Here is an 8,338-nt window from a genome sequence, read left to right as displayed (position 1 = left end):
GGACCAACAGTTAGTGGGAGCAATGAGGTGTCTCTGCAAACCCGAACCCTGCCTGGCCCGTGCTTCTCTGTGGATTCGTTCAAATAGCTTCAAGAGAATATTTGTTCAAACTCACTTATCGGTCTTGAAGTAGGTTACCGTGCACGGATATTCAAACCACGGGTATTCAAATTACATGGGTTTAGTTAAGGGCATGACTGTAGTGTTTAGGGTCCAATATTATTTAAATGTTTTTATTTATTTATTTGATAAATTATTATTTATAACCGATGACTGTCTAAGAAGCCATGTTGCTGAACGCCAATGAGATGTTTTTTGTTCAATGTTTCAAAGGAAAATCCAATGCCAAATAACAAGTTATAACATAAGTGTGGGTGACCTCTTGTGCCCAGTTCAAATATTACAACTGGGATACTATCTATCTATCTATCTATCTATCTATCTATCTATCTATCTATCTATCTATCTATCTATCTATCTATCTATCTATCTATCTATCTATCTATCTATCTATCTGTCTGTCTGTCTGTCTGTCTGTCTATCTGTCTGTCTGTCTCTCTGTCTGTGTCTGTCTAAATTATTTGTCTATATATCCTAAATTAAGAAAAGACTAGATAATATTTCTGTATACCAAACCATGTAATGCCAATTTGTGTGTTCTTTTAATGATGTAGTTCCAATAATTCCCCTCTTTATTTTCACACTTATTTCCTCTCCTTCCTCGCAGTTCTGCAGCCGAGATGAAAGATGGAGAAAAGACCCAAGAGTCTTCTCTGGTTTCACTGCTACCACGTGTCTGCTGTCTATCAAGGACTGTGGTGCTTTCTTTGGCTATTAAATGAATTGAGACTCTTTTCAAATTTCCAATTCAAATGAGCTTTATCGGCATGACAAGTTATACATTGTAAAGCATTTAGTAGGGGTGTGTGTGAGTGTGTGTGTGTGTGTGTGTGTGTGTGTGTGTGTGTGTGTGTGTGTGTGTGTGTGTGTGTGTGTGTGTGTGTGTGTGTGTGTGTGTGTGTGTGTGTGTGTGTGTGTGTGTGTGTGTGTGTGTGTGTGTGTGTGTGCGTGTGTGTGCGTTTGCGTGCGTGTGTGTGTGTGTGTATGTGTGTGCGTGTGTGTGTGTGTGCGTGTGTGTCACTGTTTGGACAACTCTTCCCGCTTTTTGTGGCAGGAATTGATGTACTTTGCTGCTAGTGAAATGCAGTCTCTTTTTTCACCAAGTACATATTGAGCTTGTGCATTAATCTGTATAGTACAACAATATGTATATTGTTTTTGTGTTTTTTCATTCTAGCTAGTTCTTTTTGTGCATTAATCATTTGTTTGGGCCGTATTCTGTGGAAGAGGGTGTCAGGGTCCTAAGACTGATTATTATTCGTGGTAAGTGTGTTTGTGGAGCCTTAGGGCCAGATGAATTTTGAAAGGCTTTAAAATGATAATAGTTGGGGTCACAAAAAATTCAATGACTCTTTTCTCAATGTGGATTAATAGAGGGTATTGGCCTAATTCTGCCCTGCATGTGTAACTGTCATAGGCCAGTAAGATCTGTGCGTGTAAACCTCACTCCCCTGATCTCAACAGGCGCTAGTGACTGACATCAGAGGCCGAGATCTTTAGTGTCCTTGTTAGCGCGCCCGCCTCCCACGCAGGAGACTCTGGTTCAAATCCTGCTCAGGGGTGACATATTTTAAGATACTGTCTATCAGTGTTTTCAGTTGAAAGAGCTCACACATGCATTTTAGTCTGGCAATAGGCTTAAGCCTTGTCTGTGAAACTGGGGGATGGCCTAATTACTTTTTTTTCTTAGCTGGTAATTTAAAATAATAATTTGATGTCCACATATTCATTTATTTGGTGAGTAGCCATGTAAAATGTATTGGTGAATTTTACATTTTCATTGCTGTGCAACATTACCAAATAATTAGGGGAATGGAAGAACAAATGTTTGTTCCCCAAAAGTGATTCTTTCGACATGGTTATAATGAATTAAGTTGCTAAGTTTAGCAGAAAATGTGTATAAAATTCTCAACTTATTTTTATGTGTCTCAGAATTATGCTGACGCAGGCTCAGACGTAATGTTAAAAAGGATGTGAAAACGTATCAATTATTCATAGTTGTTCTCAATTGTTCTAGTTTTCATGGCTTTGAACACTGTTCTTCAGATATTTCGCAGATCTCACATGGATTCATTATGTTAATAAGGTTTGTAAGATTTGTCCCAAATGTACTGTATAGGCCTAAAATAATAATAATTATGCACCCCTGTAGTGTTATATCTGACCTGTAGAGGACGCTATTGATCTCAGAATGATAGACAGTTTTACTATACAAAACTTTACAGCCCATGCATCTCCCACCCAATCAGTCTTTTTTTTTGTGATTTATTTTTATTAAAATTATTATTGATTTAAGTATAATATACGCTTAAAATGATAATAATAAATATATTTTGTTTATTTAATTACTTAAGTTTTTTTTTTTGTCTTTCCAAAGCAACATTATAGCACCATGGTTCTTTTTTGTAAATAGAAATACTGCTATTACCGCAGTTTATACCGCTATAAAGTGTTCATGCAAAAATACAGCTAAATAGGCCTTTTCTCTAAAGACACAGAAATATTTAAACATGTTTTTTAAATTTATTTCGCAAGCATTCAGTTCATTTGAAACACAAAAGTGTGCGAAAAGACTACAAAAGAGCATCACAATCTCCATCTCTCCTTGCGTGCTCTCATTTTGTATGACAAATGCCAAGCAAAGCTTGTGTACTGTCACATCAATATTGCTGAATTATTTAGCTGTTAGCGGCAGCCTACGCCTTCACCATTCAGAAAAGATTTTACTCAGGCAAGTGTGATTTACCCTTTAAATGATAATTTAAAACATCTGTCTACAGAAGTGCTGCTGCATTGGCGATGACAGACGATCAATCTGATCCCCAGGGGGAATCATTTACACATGCACTTATTTGTCTATAAAATATTAATATGTAGGCTATGTGTCTGTTATTTAGTGTGTTTTTACACCATGAGTAAAGCAAAAGTAACCGGGTTTGAGTTAGTAATGCTGTAAGGGAGGGTCCTTGGGTCTGTAGTGTGTGTGTGTGGCTGTATGTGTGTATCATTGCAGGGGCTGACAAGATGTATGTGCAGTGCTGTAAGCATGGGGAAAGGCCTCTGTCTGATTAGCATTCAGTCCTTGCACAGACTGCATCAAGGAACTCTCACTCTCTCCCTCCTCTTTCTGCATCATTCTCTTGAACCAGAACCCCTCAGTACAAAACAAAAGGAACACATTGTGTGATAAAGATATCAGCAACAGGTCATTTTTTTTAAGGTTTCATTTTTCTTAACATTTTATAAGTTCCCAGAGCAAATTACTAGCGCAAAGAGATTCAAACAACTAAAGGAAAATAAACTGCATGAAGGAATTGTAGATGTTTATCTGTGGAATATTTAAACTATAATTATTAAAGAATATTTTCTTTGGGATCCTGGTGCTTCGGTCTTTATGGGGTGAACGCACCTGTAGCATGACTTCAGAGATAGATTGTTGAAGTGCACATTTTAAAGTGTAATTTATTCCTGTGTGGCAAAGCTGAATTTTCAGCATCATTACTCCAGTGTCACATGATCCTTCAGAAATCATTCTAATCTGCTGATTTGTTGCTTAAGAAACATTTCTTATTATTATCAATGTTGAAAACAGTTGTGCTGCTTAATGTATATATATATATATTGTTTAAAAATTATTCGCGCAATAAGCCTAAATATTCACATCTATTTTATACTGAAATCTTGTGCATTTTAAATACACTTTCATTTCTCGGGCATAATCTTTGAAGACGTATATGGATTTCACAAAATTATAAATAATTCTCAATATTAATCTCTCTTTGATTTAAAGGTACAGTAAGCGATTACTTAAAAAAACACTGTTGAAAGTGGATCAGACCGAGCACCAAAACACACTTGTAGCCAATCAGCAGGAGGGGGCGTGTTCACTCATGATGGGGGAGCAGAGAGAGTGAGCAAGAGGGAGATTTGAAGAAAGATTGTAGAAAGAGAGATGGCTTGTGGAGGAAAGACGGAGCAATAAAGGGACAAATTTGTTTCTCAGAAAAAAAAAATTGTTTTACTGCACCTTTAAAATGTCTGTATGACTATATAAACTACTTGTGTTTGGTAATGTATTGCACTGACATTGTTTTTTGCCTCTGTGTCAGATGTATCATTGTATAAGGCCATTGAAAGGCAGCTAAATGAAGGCTATTCAAGTCTGATTAATGAGCCGGTGTGATGTATGTGACCTCTAAAGTCACTCCAGTACGTCGGCCAGGTAAGCCCGGATCTGTTCCATACATCATCAACACCTTTCCAATCTGAGTCACAGTCACTCAGAAAGGCAATCACTCAAAGAGATGAGCTTGACCTTTCTGCTGGGGTTTCCAACTGAGACACTAAATGTAGATAAGATACAAGACTTGAGAGTTTTCTAAATGTCATACCTCTCATTAGTTGATTTTACCAGACTTGAGCAGGTTAATTTCACAAAGTGATGTCTAATTACCAAGACTGATGTTTTGAGCTACTCACTAGTGGATGTGACCAAAAATTACATAGCCGAGCAGAATCCATTAGCCACGACAATGCACAACTAATAGAATTTTAGACAAAGCATTTGTGCCCATGAGATATGGTAAACATAATGACTCTATTGTGAATAAGAGGCATGTGGGTGTATAGAGGGGGATGTTGTTTTGACTATAAGAAGAATTCATGGAAATAGATTTTAAAGTGCTCTCTTTTTTGGATATTATCTTTCATGCAGTGTGTAATAAAGTAAAGGTCTGCAAAGTTTCAAAGATCAAAGTCCACGACAAATAAAGTTGTCACCTAAAAGAAAGAATCAATTCTGAATTGCCTGAAACAAGTCGTCAGTAATTCCAGTCTTACTTTCTTCTCTAACCTATGTAGGTTTGTAACAAATGTGTATAACTGAGAAGCTATATGGTCTTCATTGGCTGCCCTCGAAAGACCCTTAAACACTGCAGTTGTAGCTGAGGCTTGGAAGAGTTTGTTGGGAGATTTGTTGTTGACATGTTGAGAAGACGCCATTTCCTGTGTTGCGAATGCAAACCCACTTCAAAAGGATGAGGATTCAGCTCCAAATTGATTGGGTTCAAACCGACGCCATTGTTACTGTTCATAACACCGAGGAAGCCCCTGGAGCTGGAATTCAGATATGGTAATGAGCGTTCTGTTTCCAACAGGTGCTGTAAGTGGTAGACCAATCACAACAGACTTGGCCATCTGACCAATCAAAGCAGAGTAGGCTCTTAGAAACGAGGTATGGAAGCTTGTTTCCGCCACAGAATAAAAAAGAAATAAGGTAATTTGTGACTTTTTATCTCACAATTCTGACTTTTTCTCTTGCAATTGCAAGTTTACATCTCGAAATTCTGACTTTTTATCTCAGAATTGTGTGATATATAAAGTCAACCCAATAAAAATTTTATCACGCAATTTTGACTTTATAATATGCAATTGCAAGTTTATATCTCACAATTCTGAATTTATAACATGCAATTGCGAGTTTATATCTCACAATTCTGAGGAAAAAAGTCGCAATTATCTTTCAAAGATTTTAAAGTTTTATTCTTTGGCGGAAACGAGCTCCCATAAAGAGGGGTTTAGAGAGAACGAATCCTTTATTGAAATGTTTCAGGCACTGTGAGAAAAGAGATGATTCTGCAATGTATATTATGAGAACATTAAAGTGTTATTTGACCTTGAATGCATGTACGCCTATTGTAGGAGATATTCAAAACAAAATTAGGAACCTTTAAAATAGCATAATAGCAAGAAAGCAGAGTGTGAATGTTTCTACTAAACAAGTATTTGATCTCTCTATGGTGTAAGCACGCTCAAGTATATGATAATTAGGCTTCCAGAGCGACATGGTTATCTGCTGCTTGCTTTAAGAGAGCAAAGGCGCCGAGACATCAACCTCTGTGGTTTGTTTATTCAGCAGCCCTGCCTCTATTCAGTTGTTTGAAAAGATAATCCACCCACACATGCAGACCGGGTGCACCTGGCCTCTCTGTGGGTTGCCAGGTACTATTTGTGTTTTCGACAAATTCTTCATTTAAAGCGTAAGATGCTTGCTGATATTGATAGCCAGTCAAGCTGAGTGAAAGTATTTTTCAAAAATAAGATTTCATGTCACACCTTATGAAATGGTTAGAGAAACATTGTCTTCTGTATTGACATATTTCCTATTGAAACATTTTTGTAAGTAACGTTTTATTTTGAGACATATGAGCTAGTTTGGTCAACTTTTTGGTGTACAGTGACTTCAAAGCTGACAGTCATGGATTAAAGCTGCAAAACACTAATTTTTATTTCATGGAGACATCAGTAAAATGCGTCAGTACTGGGAAATAATTGTATGCAGAATTTTGAGGAAAGACCGTGATTCTGTGAGTGGAATGAAAAGAGCAACATATTTTCTTTATTTTTATTATTATTCAGTCACATGACTTGCTGACATGAGATTTTTGACGCACATCTAGGAATTTATTTGGCAAATGTTTTTTAGTAATGGTTTATGTGCATGTCTTCTTACTAAATAATAAAAAAAATCAACTACAAACAATCAAATAAATAATTTATGTTCATTTTTGAATTTCAACATTTTGTTTCCATCCTGCATTTTTTTTTGTCACATCACAGAATTCATATAAAAATAGATTAATGAAATTGAAAACCCAACTACAAGCAAGTAATCTGCTCCACTCATGTGTTTGAAATCATATTGAATTGATCTATTAAGAAAGTGGAATGACTAAATGCTCCAAAGTCCCACACTGTAGTGAATCTCAGCAACATGTTCTCACTCACGCAGTATATCACTAGTTTTTATTGCTGGTTTTATTGGCGGATCCTCCAGAGCAGATGATAGCTTCGACAAAGCGTTTACTGCTAGTCCCATTCTAATGAATACCTCATGGTGGACTGGGGGGTCTTTCTCTAGTCTTTTTTAGACTTTAATGATGATCTGTTCCGGAGCCTACTGACGACTGGCGCAGTTTGATTAATGTAAAAGTTAGTCTACTTATCTGTTGACAAGAGTTACCAAACTTACATCCAGAGAGAGGACAACAACAGTGATGCCAACATCAGACAAACACTGGTTTTCCAAGGCATAGCTAAAAGTTTCACTTCTATTGATACACTAGAGTACCATAGACTGATTTGTACGTCCCAAAAAATTCTAATTCAAGTTAAATGCAAGCCAGAGTATTCTGCATTCGGTCAATCCCCAGCCCATCATTCCTAAGTGATGGACACGGAACGTTGTTTTGGAGCCAGAAGAGTACTTAAGCAGAAATATAAGCACAATGAGTCTGCATTATACAGAGTGTTTTCTCTAAGTAGCTGTTCCAAAAATTAAATGTTTGCATCAAGTATAATAATTCTGTGGTGCTGCAGGGAAACTCTGGCTTTACTTTAGCTCTTTGAATGAATATTGGGTTTTTATCAAGTCATTATACTTATATGTGAACACTGTACTTGTACGTTAAGCGCCAGTTAGCACATTTAGGGATGCACAATATATTGGTACCACTTCGGTTATCTGGCCATATTAATTTATTACTTAATATTTGATATATATGTGTGCATGCTTATTTTTACTTTTACATTTAAATTAAATTACTTTTGCCATCAGCTAACTTTTACCTAAAGTAAATCTTTAAAAACTCTAATAATTTAATAATACCATTATTGGTAACACTTTAGATTTGGGAACACTATTTACTATTAACTAGTTGCTTATTATCATGAATATTACTAGCATATTGGCTGTTTATTAGTATTTATAAAGTACATATTAATGCCTTATTCTGCATTTCCATATTCTATATCCCTTAATCCTTCCCCATACATAAATATAACCACTACAACAATATCTTACTGACTATCAGTAAGCAGTACTTAGGAGTTTATTGAGGGAAAACTACTTAATAGTGAATATGTGTTCCCAAAGTGTTACCCTGTTATCTTGTTATATTTAGCGAATCGCAAAATAAATATCTATTTTATTAATGTTGTGATGTCTCAATTCAATACCATTTTAAATTGTTATAGGCCATGTTTTACATACAGTATGGTCCCATTATTTAACATAATGCATTAACTAATGTGCAAGTTACAGTATTTATTCATCTTTGTTAACGTTAAAGTACAACAGTTTATTGTTAGTTCATGCAAGCTCAGGTCTATTAAATAGCATTAACAAATACTTTTTATTGTAATGATGTATTAGAAAATG

The sequence above is a fragment of the Siphateles boraxobius genome, unplaced genomic scaffold, assembly GCF_051911475.1.
Source record: "Siphateles boraxobius isolate OS27281-9 unplaced genomic scaffold, OSU_SipBor_1 65, whole genome shotgun sequence".
NCBI classification, from domain to species: Eukaryota; Metazoa; Chordata; class Actinopteri; order Cypriniformes; family Leuciscidae; genus Siphateles; species Siphateles boraxobius.
This window is presented reverse-complemented; position numbering follows the sequence as displayed.